At 36.6% G+C, this 22,745-nt stretch overlaps 1 protein-coding gene across 4 annotated transcripts in view; it reads left to right on the top strand.

Moving 5' to 3' along the window:
* The window catches only part of DLGAP4 (DLG associated protein 4), a 392,903-nt gene that overhangs the window by 344,803 nt on the left and 25,355 nt on the right, over positions 1–22,745 (top strand). The gene's annotated exons all lie outside the window — the stretch shown is intronic.

The raw sequence follows: 22,745 nt of genomic DNA on the forward strand, positions 1-22,745 counted from the left end.
AGGTGGCCAAAGTATACATATAGATTTACTAGTAAATTTCCAAGTATTTTATAATAGATAAGCAGAAAGGTTTAATTTCTTGATTTAGTAGGAAGAATCCAATGCAATGCAATTTAGTGCAGTGTAATACAATACAATACAATACAATACTAAGGCACTTGTTAAGGCAAATAATCATTGTTGATTATATAACTTGATGGATTCTGCCACATCTATTATGGAATATTTTAGAAGGTGATAGAATTGTGCTCAATAGAAATTTATCAAACTCATCATGTTTTATGACATTTAATAAAAAGAAATAAGCAATTACATTATTGTTCGCTCTTCTCTATTATGTAAAAGAGAAAAAAGTTTCTGGTGGCCATTAGCCTGGCCTTTTCAGTGCAGAGTGAGATGGTTATCATGGGTGGTATGGAAGAGGTATTGTTAACCATTCTTTGGCTGTTCCACTCTGTTGGAAAGTAAAAAATTTATATTCAGCACGGCCTACCCTGCACATTTTCCTCTCTAGCTAGTGTACTGTCCTCAGGTAAAGTGGGAAGAATATTGTCTCCTTATCACTAATGAAATAAAATTCAATTATAAGTCTCTGGGAGAAATAGAGGAGGGAGGTTCTATTATCTTGACCTTCATCTTGGGTATTAAAATATGTTTGGCTAAACAGATTGGATTTTATGGCTCTGAAGAGATAGGTGGCGCTTATCCTGTCAGGTTGTATTGTAGTTATATTTCATACATCCCACTCTTTATACACAATAAATAATTCAAGTTCTATTAACTAGGAAGAATATGCCAAATAAATTTCTTTTCTCCTGCAAACTAGTTTCAAGTTTGTTTCAACTCTGCTGGAGTTCTGCAGTAATGGGGTTTGATTTGTGAAGTCTTGCTGTAGTCTTTGCTGTGAAGTTGAAGAATGAATTGTTGAACCTGGGTTACCCTGAATATTTTGCCCTATTTTCCATATTAAAAAGTACATGGAAATATATAATTACTTATGTTTTGGGGGCTAACCATAGCAGTTTCTTATACATCACTAAGAGAAAGCAAAACAAGCAAACACGAGGAACAGGTTGTTTTTTTATAAACTAAGGAACTCTTAATTCCTTGTTTCCTCTTTCCAATCAGTCTGCAGGAAAGCAATGTTAGCCGTTTTGTAGTATATGAAAACAAACTGAAAATGAAAAAGTCTCCTCACTGCCAATGTTCTTTGCAAAGCATCTCTTCAAATGCTTTGCACATATTCAATTTGTATATTAGAACTTAATTGATATTTATTTGAACTCAGTAGACTGGAAGCTGCATCAGTGTTCCTGTCTGAATGCTATGGAATAAGATTAAATGTACCTACATCACATGGGATTAATATGTACATGCCATTGCTGAGAGAAGAGTTTTAACATTAACTCTAACCATGAATCTGGGATTTAATTGTGTTAATAGCTGACAAGGAATACAGCAGGACTGCTACGATTCCTGTCTATCAAGGGCATTGAACCTGCTTAAAATATCAGAAACTTGCAGTGAGCACCATGGTGATCTGATATCTGATGATAGGGGGGCTGTATTTATGAAGTGAACCAGGGTCAGATGCTGGATCTATAGCCTGAGGTAGAAGAGATCATTGAGATAATCCATGTAACTTCAGACAGCTATTCTTCATTAGTAGACCATGAATATAAGTAGACAGGAGCTATCATTTGCAGTTGGCTTTTGAATTGAGTGGCTGGAAATCCAGGATACCATCAAGCTCAGACCCAAAGCACAACATTTTAAGGACATAAAGTTTTAAGGAACGAGTCTCATTTCTTGAAACTTTTTGGATTATTTTTTAACTGTACTGGAAAGATTAAGGACCTTTGAATCAGCAAGGTTGTATTGTATTCACTGGGTGAGTTACCTGTTGGAGAAAGATGGGTTTAACTATAATTTTTAAAGCTTTAGAAAAATATTTTTTATTTTTATTTATTTTGGAAAGTTAAGAGATTAAGGGTGAGATGGATTTGGAATATAATTTTGAATTAGAGAAAATATTCCACTGGAAATGCTGGTTGTTTCTGTTTTGGGTTTTTTTAAGAGGAAACATGACAATGGGACTTTGAAAATTTGACACTTCAAAGAACTAGAGCAGACATGTCAAACTCGCGACGTCATGTGATGTCGCGCAACATATCGGGACGGTTTTGCCATTGCCGGCAATGGGGTGGGTGCAGCTTCCAGATGATACGTCCAGTCCACAGGCCAGCAGTTTGACACCCCTGAACAAGAGGACAATTCAGCCATTTGGTTAATTAAAAAAAAGAATGGAGCAACCATCCTTAATAGAGGTTTTTGAATATTGTCTTAAAAATTACTTGATGTGATAGCCAGAGCTTGTGTCAATAAAGTTACAGAAGATCAAGTTATAATGGATAATTTTGAAATTAATTGAAGGTGAACTTAAATATGTCAATCAATTAGAAATGTATGGAGGAAGATGAATACAGATACACATATGAAGCTGATAAATGTTTCGTTCCCTAAAGGAGAAGCGCAATTATTAAACCAGAAAAATTACTTGGATAACTTTTTCTTACTGGATCTATAAAGGAGTGCTGTTAAGGTTTTGAAGAACATTATAAGACACCACCACCACCCCCAAAAAATTACAAACTTTATTGGATGTACAAATGAGGTCTGTTAAAGTTTTGAAAGATTTTTGGGTTTAAAAAAAAGTTAAACCAAACATAACTTACTATATATACTATTATACTATACTATATTCGAATTTTTAATGAAATCAGAAACCACTACTATACTATATATATTTGAATGGGTTAAAAACTAAGATTCTTAAAAATTTAGGGAAGGAATACAAGGTTGGCTTATTCAAACAAGATTAAACTAGAAAATTAGTTATATCTGGTTTTCCTTATTGGACTGATAAAGAACAATTAGGCTTTTAGATTTTGTGTTTAGTTAAGTTTAGTTAAGAGATTAATTTTGGATGAAGAAAGTTCATGTTATACTTAGTGATAAACTACTAAAAAAATTTTATTTGCTAGGATGATGGGAGAAATTACTTTTTTTCCTTTATCTCTTTTTCTCTTATATGTTTCTCTTTTTTGTATTCTTTTTTCTATTTTTTGTAGTTTGCATTAATTTTTATACTATTTGTAATTCCTAATAAAATTATTTGGGAAAAAATAGAAGCTAAGTGCTTAAATATAGTAAAAATTGTTAAAATTTTTGGAGCAGGGCAAAGTTTTCTAAATATGTAATGTCCTTCTGCAAAGTAAGAAACATTCTGAACTTAAGTACTGAACATATTGCAGGGCATTAAGCAGGTATATTAGATTATGCAAGGGATTAGCAAATGATCTGAGTGAGATTAGTATCTTGGAAGTTCAGGTGCCTCTACTGGTTCACAAATTCTTAGATCCATTTGGAGGTAGTAGTAACAAAAACATGATTTGTTATATCATTTATAAATAAACTCAATTTGTACATGAAATATTTAATTTTCACTTTGTATAATACAAGTCTTGGATTTTCAGTTTAAGAGTATAATCATGTCAGAATAGAATAGAATAAGGATTAGGATTAGCATTAGGATTAGGAATAGAATTAGGAATAGGAATAGGAATAAGAATAGAGCAGAGCTGTAAGGGACCTTGGAGGTCTTATAGTCCAGCCCCCTGCTCAAGCAGGAGAACCTATACCATCTCAGATAAGTGACTGTCTAGTTTCTTCCTAAAAATCTCCAGTGATGGAGCGCCCACGATTTCTGGGGGTAAGCTGTTCCACTGGTTAATTGTCCTCACTGTCAAGAAGTTTCTCCTTAATTCCAGGTTGCTTCTCTCTTTGGTCAGTTTCCAACCATTGTTTCTTGTCCTGCGCTCTGGTGCTTTGGAGAATAATAATATAAAGATTTGAACTATTATTTGCATAATTTTTCTATTACATTCAAAATATCACCCATTTAAAAATCATTGGATTGTTGTATATTTTTTTTTATATGTCCTCTTTTCGCTCTCATTTAGGAATTATGTGTTAGATTTTTTAAGACTAGATAGCAGGAAGGTAACTTGCTACAAAGTAAGTGAATGCTGCAACTGTGCATTTGCTTCTCTGAAATTAAATCAGCAGGGCTTGTTTTGAATTACTTACGTTTAGATATTTGCTGTAAAGGAGTCAAATAGTGTAATTTTTAATGAGCAAAGGAAGATGTAGTGAGATACATGGGTCCTTTGCAATAATGGATTGCATTTAGGCAATTAGAGCTGGAACAATTCTAAAGAAGTATTTCTGCATTACTGAAGAACATTGATTCCACAACAGTACTACATTACTGAAATCATGCCAGGATACTTGCTTGGCTGTTTGTGCCAGAGATCATTCCTGATGTGCCAAGAGATTTTTGTTACAGCTTCTGCTCTTAACCCAATCCATGTACAGTTTGCATTCTGGCCCATTTAAAAGTGATCTATTATGAATGGGTTACAAACCCATTTGAATCCGTGTACTGTGTAAAAAGGAAGTTTCAATATGTGGTCCTCCAATTCTTCCAGTCTTTGTGAACAGTATAATGTGTTCATATAACTGAAATTTAAAAGCATTTGATTCTAAATCAAAGAGAGAACATTCCAATTCTGTTATTCTGTGTTCTAGAGTATTGACCTTGCTCTGGTCCCAGTGTGTGCTTTTTAAGAGTCAGCGTTCTACAACAGTGTTTGCTCCCTTGGCCAATTTAAGATTTATGGTCTTCAAGTCCCAGAATTCCCCATGCATGCATCTTAAAGTCCATGCATCTTAAAAAGTTGCCAAGGTTGAGAAACATTGCTCTAAAGTAGGGAAAACCACTGCAAAAGGCATACTAGAAATAAAAATTAAAATAAGCAAGAGAATGGTAAGAGAACACATAATCCAACCTTGATGAATATAAATCACTGGGACCTGACAGATTATATCCCAGAGTTTTGAAAGAGCTGGCAAATGTTATCTCAGAACCATTGCATCACATCTTTCATAAATCCTGGAGCATCGGGGAAATACCTGAGGATTGCAAAAGGGCTGATATGGTCCCCATCTCCAAGAAATGGGAGGAAAAAACAGACCCAGGAAACTACAGACCAATCAGTTTAACATCAATACCTGGGAAGATAATCAAAAAACAGATCTGCGAACAACTAGAAGCAAATAAAGTCATAACTAGTAGCCAGCATGGGTTTGTTAAAAACAGATCATGCCAAACCAATCTTATCTCATTCTTCAATAAAGTGACTATGCAGTGGACATAGTATACTTAGATTTCAGTAAGGCATTTGACAAGGTAGACTACAACGTATTCTTTGGTAAGCTAGGAAAAGGTGGAATAGACAACATCACCACCAGATGGATCTGAAGCTGGCTGACAAACCGTACTCAATGAGTAGTCCTCAATGGCACTATATCCACATGGAGAAGTAAGCAGTGGGGTACCACAAGGTTCCGTCTTAGGCCCAGTACTCTTCAATATCTTCATAAATGACTTAGATGAGGAAATTGAACAGGAACTTATCAAATTTGCAGAGTAGCAAACACCCCAGAAGACAAACTCAGGATCCAAAAAGATCTTGACCAATTTGAACAATGGGCCCTATCCAACAGAATGAGTTTCAATATGAAGAAAAGCAGTCTTTCATTTAGGTAGGAAAAACCAAAGGTACAAATACAGATTGGATGAGACCTGGCTTAAAAACAGTAACTGTGAGAGGGACCTTGGAGTCCTAGTAGACAATCACTTGACTATGAGCCAGTAGTGTGCAGCAGCAACCAAAAAAGCTAATATAATTCTGTGTTGTATAAACGGGGGGAGGGGGGGGATAGAATCAAGATCACGTGAAATATTAGTATTGCTTTATAAAAACCCTAGTAAGACCACACCTGGAATACTGCAGCCAATTTTGGTCATCACATCACAAAAAAGATGTTGAGAGTGTGGAAAAAATTCAGAGAAGAGCAACTAAGATGATCAAAGGCCTGGAGATTAAAACATACAAAGAACGGCTACGGGATTTGGCTAGTCTAAAGAAAAGAAGAAATAGGGGAGACATGATAGCAGTGTTCCAGTATCTGAGGGGCTGCCACAAAGAAGAGGAGCCAAGTGGTTCACCAAAGCACCAGAGCGACGAGAAACAATGGCTGGAAACTGATCAAACAGAGAAGCAACCTGGAATTAAGGAGAAATTTCCTGACAATAAGGAACAGCTTACACCCAGAAATCATGGGCACTTCATCACTGGAGATTTTTAAGAAGAGACTAGACATTCACCTGTCTGAGACAGTATAGGTTCTCCTGCTTGAGCAGGGGGCTGGACTAGAAGACCTCCAAGGTCCCTTCCAGCTTTCTATTCTATTCTATTCTATTCTATTCTATTCTTGCCCTTGCATCTTTACATAAAAATCTAAAATATATGCTTGGAACTGGACAGAACATTCCCAAAAAGTTCTTGGAAATATTTCTGTGTAATCTCTACAAACCAAATCTTCTACCATGAAAGCTGCTAAGAACTTGGTGCAATTGATATTTTTCTTTGGGTTTTTCTTCTGGATGACTACTTACAGAGATTAGGGCAAACAATATTTAGAAGTCAAAGAGGCATGAATATACCATCTGTCTCCTGAAGTATGTTTCCTGAAATATTTTCAGAGAAGTAAACATCCCTAAAAGATGATAGGCTTCTAATCAGGCACATATGCTGAAATCTCTGGCCAAAGAAATCTTCCTGGCTTTTGCTCTAGCTGTTCATTTTTAAAGTAATCCATATACTGTAGACCTCTAAGCCACTCTGATTTCTTTAACTCATTAAAATTGTTTAGTTCACATAAGAGATAAAAGTTCAGTGTATTTGCATGAAGCAAGGTTTTTGATCATGAAGCTTTAAATCCTACGTTTTTCATACTCTGTGAGATGTGTGTTGACTTTGCACTGCAGGACTTGCACTTCAAGAGTCAGGCAGACTAATGACTAGATATATATCCTCAGTATTCAGATTCACAAGCCAACCAAGAAGCACTGCATCATTAAAGGCATCAAGTTAAATTGGACCAGCTAAGTACTCCTTACATTAAAATGATCTTGGTGCAGATAAGATGTTGTGAGAACTTTAAAATAAATGTACTTAAATATGCTTGTGTTTAGGAAGCATGGACACCAACAGTATTTTTCTTATAAAAAGGTAATGGGGGAGGTGCTTTTCACCATAAGTTATTACAGGCAGTGCTACTCTGCCTTTCAGACATGTTCAGTGTGGCATGTATAAAATAATTCTATAGCACTGTAAACAGCAACAAAATTATTTAAACCTGTAGTCTTAAGAACACTGAATGGAAAACAAGTGAATTACTTTTGCATGACAGTAGATTACAAATACTGTATTTAAAGAGCTAGTCATTATAAGATGCTTTGGTAATCACATTGAACTGTGTTAAGTCCAAATATAATTGCAACTGTTATTTTTAATTAAAAAGTGAAAATGTGTATTTCTCTAAACAAATGCTTTAGAAATAGGCTTGTCTTTGATATACTTTAATAAGAATGCAACAGCAACCTATCTTTTGCAAACAGGTATCAACATAGCATTGGCTATCTGCATAAGGCAGTCCATTTAATTAAGAGATAATTATATCCACCTTCCCTCCAGGGAAGAGTAAACTCTGCTTTTCACCCTTCCTCCATTTTCTATGGAGATTCTCAGTCGAATAAAGGAGAATATTGTAGCTCAGGGTTGAAATGAGGGGTGCTTGGTGTTTTTTCAGCTTGTCTTCTTGCAGATGTTTCATTACCCAAATGTCTGCAAGAAAACAACCAAGCTTGGAGGGCACCAAGGACCCCTCAGACTCTCATCAACTTGGTCATGGTTATTCCAAAGGTGCTTTTCAAAAGGTGACTGGATGTTTCCAAAGAAAAAAAACAGGAAAGTCCAGTTGCCTTTTGAAAACCACCGTTGGGGACTTCCTCCGTTGATTCTAGCTTTTTGTTCTATGGATATTGATAAGCTATAACAGCTGAATCAGAAAGATACCTTATATTACAAATGAGCCAACCATATTAATAGTTCAAGGTGACCTGCGCACTCGGTTGGATAGAGTAGAGGTAATCCTGTCGGGCCACCATCTCCAGGAACTAGTCCAATGAGGCCAGAGAAATTGACCCGTAAATTGACCCGTTAGCGCCTCAGCGAGGAAAGTTGGAAGCAACAACGGGGAGAGTTGGGTATGTTGACCGTTCTGGGACTGAAATCGCCTCGAATCCGGCTCCAAAGAAGACCAAGTTATTTCTACCAGCAAATTAATTCGACTTTAAAAGAGAAAAGGAATTTTCAGCAGGCCGCAAGGCAGCCATTGCAAAGTTACGCCCCTTCTCTCTGCAGCGGAGGGAACCTGGCTTCCTGTCTTGCCGAAGAAAGTTTTTCATATGGAGTGATTCGCTCTTCAGCGTGGGGGGGGGGAGTGACTGTGCTTCTGCCCCGCCAAGGTGTTGCAGAGGAGGTGGGATAGAGCGCAAAGCGCCGGCTGAATGTGGGAATTCCTCGGGCGGCGGCGGCCCCAGAGCGCGCGGAGGAGGAAAAAGTATTGTGAGCATGCGGCTCTGGATGCCAGCGCCTTCCTCTCCCTCCCATGAGCGAGGCAGGGCTTGTGACTCAACTGGGTTCCAGCTGGGAGGGCGAAAGTTTGCTCTGAGCCTCCGGCGGTGCCTGCTCTGCCTCCTTTCTCCGCCCCTACGCCGGCAGGGTGATTCTCTCCCAAGCGGTTCAGCCGGATTCGGTTCTGGGCTTACGTCGTACCAGGGCAAAAAGCAGGCAAGCAGACCGCGTGGCTGAAACTTGTGAGTAGACTTTCAAGGGTTGCCGCGTAAGTAGATGCTGCCTTTCTTGGCCAGGACGGTTGTCCCTTGGATGCCCTTAAAAGAAGTAGTACAAGACTAGAGGGGGAGTAACCGCGGAGGTGCTGCTGGATCGAGGACTTTGGGGTTCGAGCAATTAATCGGGTGTGACTGAGGTTGGGACCATTTAAGTGAAACTGAAATAACTCCATGAACTTGAGATGGACGCCACGTGAATCACAAGTGGTGATTTTGTAAGGTTTTTATTACTAAATTGGGATGTCGTTTTCAACTGTAAAAGCGTTTCCGCCCCGAGGGAAGATGATGCTCTTTCCCAGATAGCCATGTTCATCGGGTTACTATATCGGGACGGCCCCCAGATGGCAGTACAGAGTAAATATTTATTGCATCTAGAATAGTAGTAAAAATTCTAGGGTTCAAGATTTTATCTTTTGTAAGAGTGTGTGGTTGATCCATTGGTGATGATGCTCTCGGTGTTTCGTTATTATTTGAATGTACTGTTCTAGCATAAATGGAGTTAGAAACAATAGAAAATATTTGAATTGAAAAGTTATGGCCTTGGCAAAACAAAGTAAAACAGAATTGAGCCTGATAATTTGTCTTAGTTCTATTTATTCAAGACTGCTTGGGCAGCTTAGCTTCATCCAGTAGGGGCTAGTGACCTATGAATAGGAGGCGTTGTGACTGACTAGATTATTGTTCGGTATGTTGTTATGATTGATTTTTCATTCTGTCATTCTTAAGATACTGAGGCAATTTGGAGAACTTGTCTTATACAAGTTAATGATATCTTGCTAAACTTATGTTCTGCTTGTATGTTTTATTTATTGGTTAGATTTGTATCCTTTTCCTTCAGGAGCCCAAGGGAGGCTACATGGACCTCCCAGCACAACAGCAATGCTGTGAGATAAATGGGACTAAGAGAGAGAGGGAGAGACTGGAGCCTCCCAGTTAGTCAAACCACACCTCCACCAACAGTGGTAGGACAAGCTACTGTACAGTGGCACCTTGGTACTCAACTGCTTTGAAACTCATCAAATTTGATATTCAACACATTTTGACACAAAAGTTTTGTCCCAGTATTCATTGTTTGTTTCATACTCAATGCACAAGCTAGAACATGTCATTGTCAGCTGCCTTGTGACTCACTACATTATTCCTTATGGGGAAAATTTGTTTGGTACTCATTATTTTTGGTACTCATTGCACCTCCTAGAACCAATTATCAGTGAATACTGAGGTATCACTTTATATTAAACAGGGAGCAAACCCCATACTCATTAGCACTGATGATATTACCTAGTTGGGTAATGAAAGACCTGCAACCAAACAACCAAGCTTGGAGAGCAACAGGACTCCACAGTTCAATTGTGTGTGTTGTGTGTGTTGTGTGTGTGTGTGTATAAAATATATAATGTGTGTGTGTGTATACACACACACACACACACATACATACATACATACATACATATTTTATTTTATTTTATTTTATTGGAGGGAATGAGTGACTGGTCCAAAATTGAGCATCTCTGTTTTGAGCATCTGTGGCTGAGGTGGACGTGAACTTGGGTCTCTCCAGTACAGCATGCTGATTTCACATCAATATATGAGACTAGTATAGATGTAGATAAGCTTAAAAATTAAAAGACATTCTTTTATGCATTTCATTTAGTTCTGAGTCTCTCATTTATGGTTCAGATAATCTTGTCAATTTGACATTCAAGTAGTCTTTCATCTTGTTGCTGTTTCTAATTTATCTTATCTAGGTTTGTGTTTTATATTAAATTGTTCTGTATCCCTGCATCACTCTTAAGTCATTGTACGATATTGGCTTAGCTAGTTTCATGAACACATGTTGTGATTTATTTAGTAAATCATGCATACTGCAGTGAGAGAACCCAGTCACAGTTATCTCCCACTCAATATTAGTTGCAGAATAAATATTTGTTAGCGTATGTTACATTTATAATGTTCCTTTGCTTGTAGACACAGTATAAGTATGAAGTATTAAACTGTATCTCTTGATAAGTAAGCATTGAACTGCACTCCTGTTATTTTATACAGTCTCATTAGTGTATATGACCATTCATGACGTAGAAGAACCATAATTGAAAACAACAGTCAAAAATATCAGTCTAAAAATGAGTGTCAGAGAATGTCCCATTCTTAAAACATTTAATGAGAAATCTTGATTACAGAACCTCATTTTCCCAGCCCTAATTCTGGCAGATCTTACAATCCTGTTCTTTATAATAAAGTAATTATATTGCCACCTTATTAGCTCAAACTTTGAGAAATGATTCAAAGCAAAGACAGACTAAGGTTGTATTATGATGGGTGTGTTCAAACTGATAGGCTGCTTTTAAGTGGCTTCTCAAAATTGCACAAACAGAAACAACTTTCTTATGCTCTGTTTTTGTCTGTTTAGCTGTTGATTAAATGCAAGTGCATGGTTCATGAATAAGATAAAATACTGAAGGGACATACTCTTGTTACTGGGTAGAACAAACAAGGGTAATTAAGATTGTCACTTTTATATATTACCTGAATGCTCCCAACTGTATCACTTTTTATAATATAAGTTATTATCGCTGAGGTTATAGATCATAACTCAAAAGCATTTTGCATGTAGAGAAGCGTTGTTCACTCTGGAATTTATTATAACCGTAACCTTTTTCCTGCAGATGTTTTCAGTTAAGTTTGATGTTGCTGAAAATAGTCTGCTGTGTATTTTAAGTCAACTAACTTGCTTGCTAACTTTCAGCAAAGAAGGAATATGGATGATAGATTTGCCATCCCCAAGGGTTTCCTGAAAGATACAGGAAAACAGGCAATGTGAATTGAAGCAAGCAGCTAATCTCCTGTCAGGTGAATCAAATTCTTTGGCAGTCTGAGTTGTAAGAATCCAAGAGGCTGCTAGTGGTATTTATTCTCTTCAGTCAGTATCATATGAAGCTTTTTCTTTCTTAAAGCTTTTCTGAAGCCTTACAGTTGGTATTCCACCATCTGAGCTTCACCTCCTACTTACAGGTAGTCCTCAATTTACAAGTTATTTAGTGGCTGTTCAAAGTTACAGTGGCACTGGAAAAAAAGTGACTTATAACCAGTTTTCACACTTAACGACTATTGGAGCATCCCCATGGTTATGTGATCAAAATTTGGATGGTTGGCAACTGACTCATATTTATGACAACTGCAGTATCCTGGGGTTATTTGATCACTTTTTGTGACCTTCTGACAAGTAAAGTCAGATTCACTTAACAACCTTGTTACTGATTTAACAACTGCAGTGATTCACTTAACATGGCAAGAAAGGTTGTAAAATGAGGCAAAATTCATTTAACAAATATCTTGGTTAGCAACAGAAATTTTGGGCTCAATTGAGTGCATAAGTTGAGGACTACTTGTATTGCTTGTATGAAATGTACTTCTAGATTTGAATCACTTGTGAGATGGACAGCTATATAACTATGACGAATGAAATAAAATTATGATTACATGGCATTAGATTGTTGTCAGTTCTTAAGTGACCACCTAGATAGATTTTGTACCATCCAGCTTTCTACCGGTTATCCTCTTCTTTTATCTTCCACTTTTTCCAACATTAGAGCCTTCTGCAGCGAGCTAGGTCTTTGCATAATGTGTCCAAAGTAGGATAATTTGAACCTGGTCATTTATGCCTTGATGAGTGAGAATTTTGGGTTGAATTGTTTGATGATCCATTTGTTTTGTTTTCTTGGCTATCTACAGCAGGGGTGTCAAACTGCCGGCCCACGGGCCGGTTGCATCATATGGAGACCACGCCCACCCCAGCTCCAGCAATGCAAAAAAAGTTGCGATACATCGCAACACGTCACATGATGTGGCAAGTTTGACATCCTCACCCAGTGTGGATGGAAAGTGACTATTTAGTCCTAGTCGCCCTGAAAACTATAGCACATGATGCTTAATCAGCAACCTTTTTAGCTTTCATTCTCTTTCCTCAGTCTCCAGACATTTTTATAGGAAACTTACAAGCACTGCATGAGCACTAAAAAAATCTATTCTTTCTTTTAGAAAGTAATGTTTAGAAGAAGCAGATCTTTAAAAGGGTGTGTAACTTCAGTAAAGGTTTGACTGAAGTGCCTCTTCAGAGCAGCATCCTGAATCAAACATGTCTCCACCAAAAAAAAAGTATATTCATCTGGATAATAAAAGAGTTTTTTGTAGATGGGCAAAGGCCCTTTTCAATCTTCAACTTACAACTGGTTGCTTAACAACCATTCAAAGTTACAGTGGACCTTCCCATAGATACCTATGGGTTCAAAGTTATGACAGCTAGCCCCATCCTCTATGGTTACATGATTGCATTTTGAGTGTATAATGGCTGTTTGCACGATCCCATAGTCATGTGACTGCAATTTACAGCATGTTTTTCCAGAAACTGGTGTTTACTTTCAATTTCTAGCAAAAAAAAACCCGCCCCTTGTTGACAATCGATTCATTTCACCACTGCAAAAAAAATTTTTTTAAATCAGATGCAATCATGTCACAGCCCACTTAATGACCAACATGACTTATGACCATTATTCTGAGGTTAAGTATGGTCCCAAGTCAAGGACTTGTGTTGATACCTAATGTTCCTCAGATTAAGTTGTGTGTGTGTTTAAGGGAGAAAGAGATCAAGTGATATGTGAGATGGTATATGCATGCACACAAATGTTTATACTTTTTAATTTTTTAAAAATCAGTTTACGTTCATGGTGGTCAACAAGCTGGTGTTCTTTGCTTTCCTGATCATAAATGTTTGAATTCTTCAATATTTGAAATAGTATGATGTGTATTGCATGTATATATAGGTGCATAAACTCCAAAGTCTTTATGGCTAAATTTCCATGATAAAGCAGTATTTTTATTTTAGGTAAATCTAAATATAGTTGGTGGTGCTGAAACTCATTACATTGAAATAATTGAGCTTATTAAATTGTACTTTTCTTCTCTCTCATTTGTCTCCCTAGTCCTAGGCAGGATCTAAAGCCAATTGGCTTGCTTCTAATTGGTCATCTCTTGGACTGATTCAGATCTTTAACAGTAGCAGTAGTTACCATAGAAACAGTGATGTCACTGTCTGAGAAGGGAAAGTCTGATCCTGCAAATAGACTTTGCAGATCCTATAAACACACTTTTTTCATCCTTTTATTATTGGATAGTGCAGAATTGAAGGGAATGTTATTTAATATCTGTCCTGTGTTTGTAAAATGCTGACTTGACCCAGAGAGACAAAAAGTAGGAAAAAATAAAATAAAATCAGGAGAAGGAAGTTTAAGGATAACTCTGCATGTACCTTAAATTGAACTGATTTTGACATTGTTTTGAATCTTTGAAGTATTTATGAAGCCATGGCTTCTGGGATTTGCACTGGGTGAAGAATCCTAGGCTTCATTCTTGGAGACAGTTGCAATTTTCTAATTTTTAAATACATACAATTACTTTCTACATTTGTGTTTGTGAGTGTGTGTGTGTACACACATAGTGATAATAAAGTAAAAAAGAAATTGAAGATAAAGCTAAAAATGCAAGAAAGGGAAAAAATAAAAGGGAAAAGGTTACAAAGAAGTATCTTCTGATCTCCTTCATGTCAGTTATAAGTACAATTATAAATTTACCTCTTACTTTAGAGTTACAATGTAACTGTCTTCTTTCTATAATCTATCCTATATAATCATCAAAACCATAAATCCTTCATTTTTTTTTATTTTATGCAAAAAGCCCATAAGGGCCTTCCAGTCAGCAATAAACATAGATATAGCCACCCAGATATCAATTGAGTGGCTATATAAATTGGTTTAGTGAATAAATAAAATTGTCTTTGATCATAGAAATTTGATCATCAAAATAAATAAAATTTGTCTTTTCTCTGATCAAATAATTTAATCATCTCGGCACGTTTCATCATTTTTTACCAATGATTCCTCTATTGTGCATATTGCCAAATCTTTCCATCTTTATGCATATTTAAATGCCTACTTTCTGAAGATGTAAAAAAAGCCTAAAACTAATTGAGTTCTTTTTTAAAATGCTATTACTCATTTTATTGACACTGGGCTAATGTTTATTGTGAGTGACATTAGTATCTGTTAGGCTATATTTCAATAGTATTTGATACATTATTGTTTTTGGCCTCCATACAATACAGAAACGTAGCAATTCTCCACTTCTTCAAGGGCAGTAAGTACAATAAGTTGACTTGCTACGTGCCTTAAAGAATGACATAAATAATAAAAACAGTTGCTTATGCAATTCTTCATTCTTGGCAAAACATAGAAGAATAAAGCTGTATGAAAGTATACTAGCTGTGGCTTATTAATGCATTTATTTTCTACAGAGCTGGAAACTAATATTACAAATTTTACTAGAGTTGCACTTTAGGGTATTTCTGAGAGTCCTGCTATGTATTTAAAGTTTTACAATTTGTTGTCTCTACATGTGTTGGATTTTAACAACCAGAATCCCTAGCCAACATGGCCAGTGCTACAACTAAGGATGTTAGAACTTGGTCTTAAATACCAGAATGGGGAATGCTGATCTAACTCTTCCAATCCACATATAGTATATTCTGCAGCCCATGCTATTTCTTTAATGATACATATAGCTCATAGAATTAGGGTAACCTTTCAAGGGGTTCTCGGAATAGGTGGCTTTCCAGTGTCTGTGCAAATGGCTAGTGAAAACTAGATCCTTTTGCCAATAGATAAACAACTTGTGCTTATAATTATATATGAAAGGTTCTGAGCTAAACAAAGAAAGTTGCCATTTTGATAGCCTTTCCATCTCCTTCAATGAGATAGTATATATTTTGTATTGTAAGTATCAACTATCATGCACTCTCAGTGAAAGTCTGTGAGGTAATTGATTCCACCTATACCTAAAAAGTGCAGCTGTTTTAGCAGTAGCAAACAAAACTTAGGTTTGGCAGGTATTTGGTTGTGAAACTACCTTGGTAACAGGCTAGCAGATGATGTGCTTGTAGGCCATAGCAATTTTATTTTAATGTGAACATTACTTTTTTCTGGTTATTCCTGTCTAAAATGGGAAAACCCTGCAGCCTGATTTGTAAAACAGGGCTGAATATATAAAGAAATGGAAAAACTGCATTGCTTCACGTAGGGTAAAAAGGGAAAATTATGTTGCTCATTCCTTTGAAAAAACAAAAAAAACAAGAAATGTGTTGTTAGCGCTCAATGGTTTCTTCTGACCACTTCCTTATCTTAATTATTTGCCTGTATGCTGTTTTGTGGGGAAAATGCAGATGCCACTCCTCTTGTCTATTCCTTGGGCACCAATATTTTCTTTTTTTTTCCTTTTTTTAATTAACATTTTCCTTTATACAGTAAATATTCAGCAGACTATGTCATTTTTATATACTATGGGCACCAGTATTTTCATTTGGGCATAGATCTTATGTCTTTCTGGAGTGAGATCATGTGGAAATGATGCCTCTATATAACTGGCTTATAGAATTTAAGGAATTATTGCTATATGTTATTCCATATAACAATGGTTTTCCATAATATTTGAGATTTAGAAAGCAAACCAAGTTTGACAGTCAAACACTACCTGATTCTATGCTACTTTCTCCAGTTGTTTCTGCAAATGTGTTGGACTGCAACTCCTGTAATCCCTTGCAATATATCCAATGGGGTGTGAAATTGGGGAAGGAAGGAGTAAGATAGTAAAGTTGACGAAATGTCATTCATAAGTATTATATGTTGAAAAGAGCATTGTCCCCTTTAATATAGAAAATATTTCTTCTTGCGCTTCTTTGTGAAACAGGTTTATAAATCACAAGCTCTATCAGCTATTGCCCTTAACACATAACCCAATATAAATTTGCCACTGCTGTATAACAACAGTATTTGCTATAAGTAAGATAATAATTGTAATTGTAAAGAATGTTAAAAAATAAGAAACACACTCAAGTCACTAAAATGCAATACTTTTAATTAGTGATACCTATAGGGACACCACACTGGTTGAAAGAAAGCAATACTTAATAATTTATTTTTATTTATTAGATTTGTGTGCCGCCTATCTCATCTACAGGCGACTCTGGACATCTTACAGGCATTAAGAATGGGTAAACATTAAAATGATAGAATAATAAATAATGATAATTTACAATAGAAAGATACGGAGGGGAGCACAAAGTACATGCAGATTGTTGGGGTCTTCTCTTAATCTGATAAATCAATAAAGAATAGATTTGGATGCTAACATCTTGAGGCATATATTATTCAAAAGATACATTAACTTCACAGACATAATTCATCCTCTCTGCATCTTCCCAAAAAAAAATGTAAAAGATCACATGCTCCAATTTAGTTTGGCTGCTGAATTTACAAAATGGGTTTGGGGGAATATATATATGGTAGCTAACCTGCACCTGGCGTGATACATTCACCCCATGATACATTCACCTGAGTCTTGCCTATAGTTCTAGCATCTCCCTGTAATCTCTCATCCAAATACTAATCAGGTCTGATCTTGCTTAGCTTTCCAAGATCAGTTTCACTAGGTACTGTCAAAAGGAAAAAGCAAAGTTTGACAAGCAAGCGGTTGGGGCAAGGTTAAATGTCCATTATTATTTATGGTAGTTTCAGTTTACTTGAGAGTTAAAGGGGCTGGCTGCAAGCTACATATTCAACATAACTATGTAGATTGACCATTAATCTTATAATTACAGTCAAGTATGTTACTGGTAGAGCATAATTCAGTTTTGTAATGCATTGTTACGGGTGGACATAGGCTCATTCTTGCTTGTATAAGAATTAAATGTGGGGAAATTCATTCTGTTTTCTTTTTGAGATGAAATAGAACATACCCCAGTCCAGGATTAAAATTCATTTTGTGATTTGGAAGGATCACTGCAATCCTCTTGTTAGTTTACTACAGCTACAATATTATTCCATAACTTGTTCTGGCTAAACCCATTGCTTTAGTTGTAGGCTGTGAAAAATCTTCCCAAACAGGAATGGCAATTCCAGCAGGCAGCTGTCTAATGAGAATACAAGAAACCTGTTCCCTAAGCAACTAAGTATGTGGGATGCTGCTAAGCAACAGCCATCTGGAACCCAGTTTATATTTCTTGGAATGTACCAGCCATTTGGCTGGCCTGGATATTTGCATACAGTTGTAGCTCTAGCTGTTATAGGAGAAATCTATTGGACCATCTTTTCAACTCACAGTTACAATTGTATGTTAATGTGTCTAAGTCAGTATTACTCAACCTTGGCAATTTTAAGATGTGTGGACTTCAACTCCCAGAATTCTCTAGTGAGCCATGAAAGTCTACATGTCTTAAAGTTGCCAAGATTGAGAAACACTGGTCTAAGTAGTCACCCCAAACTCATCTTAAGGGAGTCTTAAGGGAATTCTCCTCTCCAATGCATCCGTACTCTGTTTTAAATCTTCATTGGCCTAAAGCTGATTTTTTTTTTTTTTTTTTTTTTGTCTTTTGAGCTCAAGGTAACTTATGTTTCTATATAGCTACCCACAATTTTCAGTCATTTTTCAGAAGGTGCTTATTATTTTCTCCCATCTTTTACAAGTTATTATGTGTACCAGTTCCCAAGGTATGTGTTCAGTTGTTCAATGTCCTTTATTTGCTCCACATGCCACCTTCATTGACTTTTCTGAACAACCCTATATTAGAATTGTATTTATTCACTTCAATCATTAGCCATTAATTTCACTACATGTATTCAGTAAATATATCCAAGTATGTTTAAGATAGGGTTGCCCAAATGCAACAGTATGTAATTCTTTAAAGCAGTTGTGTCTTTTCCTAAAATCTGCAATTGTAATATGACCTTAGTAAAAAAGGACAAAGCTGCTTTAAAGAGTTATAAACAAGTGCTACAGCCTTGCTGCTATATGGCCCAAATCACATTTGTTTTGAAATGTGAGTATGCTGCAATATAATTTAATATGGCTTATATTTTACAAGCCCTTTTCTGGTGTGAACAAGAGAGACACAAACCCAAGACAAATTATTAACATTTCCATTAATGTTCATCCGGTTACATCAAACTGCATTACCTTCTCTCAAAAGATGACCCAAGAGGTCACAGGGTTGTTCAGTTCAGCATAAAATGGTAATACAATCTTCAGAGGAAAAATTCTACAACTGAACTATGAATTATGCTGGAGGACAACTTAGAATGGGATGTTAAAAACTAATGTGGTATAATCATGCAATTATGAGATAATTCCCTTGGAACAGTTGTTACCTTAAATAAGGGGTCAGCAACCCACAGGTCATATACATCCTCTGTTTGGTAACCCTGGCATGCTCATAGTAGAATTGCCCTGCTGCAGTGAGGCAGCAAAATGTCTATTTTTCAACTACATTTGTTCTCAAATGAGGCAAACAGATGTATTCAGAGGAGGTTAATAGACTTTTGCCTCCTTCCAAGCATTCAGAAAGGGGACAGAGGGAGAGGTGTCTTTCCAGAGCCATCATCTGCAGATTCTTGGAAGCTTCCAATAAATTAAGTGCAACTCTGGCCAGAAAAAAAGTTGTTCAGTCCATGTCATATTGTGGAGAATATCTAGATGAGTGCTTGTCATTCAGAGTATAAGCTGCATTTAAAACCCTTCAATTCAGGCATGGTAGGCTGATTGCCATGGAGGAACAACTGTTGGCAGAAACAGACATTTCTTGCCAGCCACAACGAATGTGCCATAGCATGTCATCCCACTGGGAATGGATTAGACAACAGGCCTTGTAGGCTTTGGGAATCAGCTAAACTCCTTATCCCCAAAGCAATGAAGAAACATCTATAATTCACTTGGTAACTGCATTTTTCTCAGTCATGGAAATGGTATCTGAAATATGAATGTTGTTACTTTTTAAATTTTTATTTATTTGTTTGGAGGGGGGAGGCTTCTAGTTTCTGATAAGCTTAGAGCAAAATAGCAAGCATCTATTTTCCCCTCCCCCCCTTTTTTAAAAGAAACATCACAACTGTTCATGGGAGCCTCATTATTATGTTACTGTGTTAACTAATGGTTACCTTGGAGATACCAGGATACCTGTTTACATAGCTCAAGTTTTGTAGACTTTTCTTTCCTGCCTTGAGTGTCTGACTTCAGTAAATTCACAGATCAGGTGAGCTTCACTTCAATTGTCCAGGCTTTATGATAGTGTAGTTTGATTAAATCTTGTTTTTTTGTTTCACCAAGTATCAAAATAGATGTTCATCACCACCACCATAGGCTTTTTTTTTAATTTGCTTGTTTTAGTTTACATTGTGGTTTTAATTTTAGAGATTATTTTGATTTTAGTCAAATGAACAGCTTGATCAACAATGTGTTTGGAATGCTAGAGAACTTTAGTAACTCTGGAACAGACATCTTGGTATGTGTACTATGTTTTTTGTTTTTTGTTTAAATCTCCAGTAGGGGAAAATAGATGATTTTTTTAAGAATAGTTATTGAACTCAGCATTCCAACCTACAGATAGACTGTCTAAGTGGGGGTCCTCTGAATATGCTGTTACCATATTTCTTAGTGTTCGCAGCTGTTATGTCCAAACATATGTGGAGAGTGTGAAGTCGGAAAAAGCTATTCTAAAGGAATAGAGGGAGTTAGCCTACTTAACATTTAAACATGAAGTAACAAGGTGTGTCAGCTTAAGCAGTGTGTAACAAGTTCTGTTCCGTGCTGCTTCTCAGCTTGAATTTCAAAAAGTATTAGTACACACCTCTATAACTAAGCTTGGAACGACTGCAGTTTCATCAAATTAGTTTGTGCTGGGCCGTGGAAAATGGTGAATATAACATGCATACCTTCTTCTCATTTCTCAAAGAAAACCTGGATTAAACATTACATTCTAGCAAGCTTTATTTTTCTTTTGCTGGGAATTCAGAATTCAGAATTCAAAAAGTTAAGTCCAAATTCATAATGGCCAAGTCAAATCCCATTATCCCAGAAAAGGGGGAAGGGGGGGTTCTGAGAAGCCTTTGAAATGAAGAAAAAAAAAGGCACAGAATTGTTTCCGGAATTTTGCACTAAGGAAATGGGCTTTCCATTCAATTTCCATTCAGTGTTAACTGGGTTCTTTAAATTGGCTGAGGCAGTAGAAACATTTGTCTTGCTACCAACCTTTGACAGTTTAGTGTCAGTTTTTCAAATACAGCTACAGTTATGTACTGCATGTTGTCCAGCTCTAAAACTGTTACTGTGTTATTAAACATTCTTGATCCAGAAAGCACATACATAAATTAATTCTGACTTCTATATAAACTCCCTTGTCTAAAGCCTGTAAGCAAATAACATTCTTAAGGGCAAAGTAGTGCAAGACAGTAAAGATGTGATTGGTTTGATGCTGCTTGATTTTGAAAGATACTTAAAGACATGGGAATTCTTGGGGGGAAAAAAATATTTTTATCTCTTTGACCAAATCTGCAACCTCCTATTAAGCTATGACCATTTAAGAAAACAGATTTCTTTCTTGTACTATTACTCAGTGTATATTACTGATCAATTACTGTGCAATTTCATATATCTTGTGCTTATTATAGAGAGCCATGCAAGAATAGTGATGATTTCATAAAATAAAGCGGGGGGGGCCACAAGATGTTTACACAATCAGTCATTTGTGGATTGTTGTGTTTTTTTCATCGAAATGAGTACAATGTGGCTTTATAAAGTGTCATTGACAATCTGTTTGGCATGTGTGATTTGTATATTCCTTGCTAGATATTTCTCTACTACGTACAAGGCATTCAGTGTATTTATATGGATCAGATGGGATACAAGGCTGAGCATGTGGTCTGCCTTCTATAAAGCAACAAGGGTCTATTGCTTCAAAACATTCCATTGTGTAATAGCGTTCCCTGGCCTCTTGCCATCTGCAAATCTCAAATTAGGAAAAATCTATTACCCTAAAGAAAGCTATTAATACTGACTCAGCAACTGTCATGTTATGCCAAGGTTTGCTTAATTATGAATGTATCACATTTGACTGAAGTCTTATAATATCCTAAAACTGATGATCCTCCATGTGTGGGGATTTTAGTTTCCCAAACTCCAGCAACACTCATTCTAGCTGGGGAATTTGGAGAGAGCTGAAATGAAGAAAACTAGAAGGGGCCCAGGATGGGAAAGGCTGTCATAAATATTTCCAAAAGATCTGTGTTGATGGGGGTCTATTAAGGCAAGATATCCTAGCTTCTTACTTGGATAAAACATCTTTTCCAAATACCTACAGTATAGCTGCAAGGTGTTACTGAAGTATTAGTTAATGCAGACTTTAATAATTGCATGTGGGAGCATTTCAGTTTGAGGTATATGCCTACAAACCTATGTGAGGTGATTCTGGAAAAGCTACAATTTTTGTAGAAAATTGTAAATTGTTTTTGTAAAAGCTACAAATCTTTGAGTTCTGATCATTAAAAAAACGATCTTTTTCTCTAAATAGAAATGGAATGTAGCAGGAAAAGTATCAGTCTTAGGGATTAAAATTTGCTGTAGTACGGTACTGCCAGTGCTATATGTATGCATTGTTCAGAAAGCCACTTTTCAGCCATTTTATGTCTGTATGCTGTATTCTTCTGTATGTGCTTATTTACACCTAAGCTCCAGTGGTAATCCTTGACTTACAACCATTTGTTTAGTGCAGGGGTGTCAAACTGCCGGCCTGCAGGCTGGACGTGTCATCAGGAAACCACGCCCCTCATTGCCAGCAATGGCAAAAAAGCTCCGATACGTTGTGCGGCGTCACGTGACATCGCGAGTTTGACATGTCTAGTTTAGTGTCTATTAAAGTTATAGTGGCACTAAAAAAGGTGACTTAAGATTGTTTTTCATACTTACAACCATTGCAGCATCCCCATGG

Source organism: Crotalus tigris, unplaced genomic scaffold, assembly GCF_016545835.1.
Source record: "Crotalus tigris isolate CLP2741 ecotype Arizona unplaced genomic scaffold, ASM1654583v1 scf7180000024281.4978605, whole genome shotgun sequence".
Classification (NCBI taxonomy): domain Eukaryota; kingdom Metazoa; phylum Chordata; class Lepidosauria; order Squamata; family Viperidae; genus Crotalus; species Crotalus tigris.